The sequence below is a fragment of the Mytilus edulis genome, chromosome 6, assembly GCF_963676685.1.
Source record: "Mytilus edulis chromosome 6, xbMytEdul2.2, whole genome shotgun sequence".
NCBI lineage: Eukaryota > Metazoa > Mollusca > Bivalvia > Mytilida > Mytilidae > Mytilus > Mytilus edulis.
In genome coordinates, this window is record NC_092349.1 from 54,374,800 (window position 1) to 54,378,103 (window position 3,304).

The 3,304-nt window shown below is 32.7% G+C and overlaps 1 long non-coding RNA gene across 1 annotated transcript; it reads right to left on the reverse strand.

Annotated features, from left to right (window-relative positions):
- On the reverse strand, positions 1–2,083 carry LOC139527890 (uncharacterized). The gene is made up of 3 exons (XR_011665483.1): positions 1,947–2,083; positions 1,009–1,095; positions 1–354 (listed from the first exon to the last, which is right to left on the reverse strand). It is a non-coding gene; the product is annotated as an uncharacterized lncRNA (long non-coding RNA).
- Positions 2,084–3,304: the final 1,221 nt, after the last annotated feature.

Genomic DNA, 3,304 nt, shown 5'->3' on the forward strand with positions numbered 1-3,304 from the left:
ATTACCATTAGTGATTTTATATTTGAAGAAAAGACTAACAATATGTTCGAAACAGCTATAAAGTAATGGTATAGTGTCAGGCAAACTTTTTTATATCTTGTTTTGCGTCGTATATTGTTTACTATATTTTTAGATCCTAAATCTTCGGCATTTTAAAGCACCATAGTCCGCACATACTTAACACATCTTTCGTTGTCACATAAGACTCTTTATATGATAAAATGTTCTTTCCTTCATAGAAACGTCGCCCGAATGCAGCAGCATAAGACAGCTTACATACATGTGGTCCAGTTTTAAGTCCAGATTGATCAAGGTAGCACTCATACGAACAACTAAAGAAACAACATAATTCTTCTGAAATTGAAAGAATAAGAAAAAATCATGAAATAAATGTTCAAGTTACAACCCGTCAAATTATTAATAATAAGCATTCCAACCCCCCCCCCCCCCCCAATTGTTGGTACCCGATGACGGTTATCCTATAGAAAATTGGAATAATACAGATTTGTTACTGTTTGTTTTAGGGGTCATGCTCATATTTGTCTTAGATAAACAAAATGTAAACCAAAATACAATTATTATAATAAATTAGAATAATGAAAATAAAAAGTAGTGTGCTCAACAGAGGCGGAATATAACACTAAAAAATAAATTAATGAGACACCGACAAAGTCATGGACAAAAACTCAAACAATAGTCTTAAAACACGACATAAAAATACACTGAACAATATGAACGTTAAGAAACAAGTGTTCATTTAAGAAGATCTTTGTTCAGTCCTATCAAAATAAGAAGAAGTGGTATATGATTGTCAATGAGACACGACTCTTCACAAGACACTCAATGACACAGAAAATAACAACTATAGGTCATCGTAAGGACATCAACATATAAAGTAAAACCCATACCGTATAGCCAGCTTTTAGACTAAATGGCCATGGTCACCAAAGAAAATGAATATAAGTTTAAACTAGTCTTAATTTCGCAAATGCTATCCACTTTACTCACCTTTGTTGTAATTCAAAACTACAGCTAATGCAATTACCAATGCAAAACAGACAAGACCACAGGTCAGGTGACACATCTTGTTTCATACTATAAGAAATATATATATCTCATTAAAATATTGGTTTCTGCTTAATATACTCGCTTTCTAACTTAGTCCTCCTTTCCCCTTTTAATTTTCCGTGTTTCGTATCGATAATCTTAATTTCACGTGCTTGTGCAGCATTTTTTTTATTAAAAAAAGTAAGTCGGGACTAATACAAAGGGTCTTTATGTCCAAATAAATGACTGCATGATCTCTAAGAATGGCTGAGTAATAATTATTTCTAGTGCTTTGATTTTCTCTATTTTTATTTTCTGTGCAGCGTTTTTGTGATATTTATTTCATGCAGGTGTTTCTGTGTTCGGAACCCCTTTACCACCCTCATACATGCATACACCCATCATAAAAGTAAACTTTAAAAAAAGATTTTAATTGAGTTATACCTGCAATGAAACAATAAGCTTAAGTTGTTTATACTTCAACGGTAAAATTAGTCAGGCACGTGTGTGATTACACAGAACAAAAGAAGATCAGTCAGGCTTCAAACCAGGTCAATTGTTTTCGTATATATATGTTCACCTAGCTTGGATGGATAAAGCTTCCATAAATCTGAAAAATTGCAAAACGTGTTTCGAATCCTCCGTACTTCAAATTTGTCTTGTAAAGCAGGAACATACATTTGTATTCACTTGAATGCTGTAAATTAAAACGTTAACCTGTTTGTTTGAAATAAAATAAGGTTAAAGTTGCGGCTGTTTATAGAGACAGTATTTTTGAGTTCCTTGTTCTACAAATGTTCAAAAAACAAACAAACACACACACACACACACATATACACAGGTACAAATGTATACTGCATAGTACAATAACTAACACACGTATTTACTTTCATACTTACAAATCAAATCGATTGTAATAAAACCCGTTCCGTTTGACGCACTTGGATGAAAACATGTAACTGTTATGCTATGTATTTGTTGAATTACTTGTTTTATAACTGTTTTGTTCTGCAAAATTAGTGTAATCCGTTATTTGTTAATCAGAAATATAACGTTTACTGATAAATGTATTCTACTTTCGGATATTATCGAATACCGTAACGGATGTATATAAGCCATAAATTTAAGAAAGTTATATTTCGGGCTATAAACCGGAATGACCGATATTGATTTTCATACAGCTTTTCATTCGTATAATAAAGATAAATATTTAGGTAACAAGATGCAATATGTAACACTTGATTCTTTGATTATTGTTTACTTAGCGTTCAGTGGCTAATATTTCATGCATATTCAGGACGATTTATAATATATGATTGTTGGATTCGAATAAAGTTGGAAATGTGTTGCATTATTGTTGTTTTTAATTCCTTTGCTGCACTCTACTACATGTTACGGGTTTTTTCGTCCGCTAGCTATTAATAGACACTGATGCGAAGTTTTTGTCCGCACAGTGTTGTACATTAATGCGGGATATTTGTTGCCGCTTAGTTTGAACACTAATGCCTGTTTTTTTTGTACGCACAGTATTGAACACTGTTTCGTGACAATAGTCCGATTAATACTATATATACTGATGCGTTGTTTTTTTTTCGCACAATACTGGACACTGGTGCGTGTTTTTTTTCGCACAATACTGGACACTGGTGCGTGTTTTTTTTGTCTAGTATCTGACATTCATGCGTTGTTTTTATCCGCACAGTATTTGACACTGTTGCGTGATTTTTTGTTCTTATCGTATACAGACACTGGTGTGGCGAGAATGCCTATCGCATTTTTCAAACATTTGTTTTATCTGTGAACTTTCGAATCTCTGAATATATTTTTTTTAACTAGATTGAAATTATAATTAACAGCATATTAGTCGATTTACTCGTATACTTTAATTTAACAAGACTACGCATCCTTTCCATTAATGTACATTGACCTAAAAGTTTTGTTATACTCAAACTCCATTTTATATTTTGTGTCTGAAGTTTGATACATCTAGAACAATTATCATTATGCGTTTTGGGGTATTTAAACATATGAATCCATAAATAACAAATAGTGACTTTGAATATTAAGAGAACAATTGATAACCAGATAATGCTTCGTCAAGTTGTACTTGAATTTGTTACTGTAATTGAAGTCTATGATTATGGGATACACAAAGAAAACCAGAAAGGGGATCCGGAGTGTATCACTTGCCCCATCTGTGCCTTTCGGTCAGAACTCAAATTTTATATTCCTCTTACGAACGCCGTGATTTGCCTTA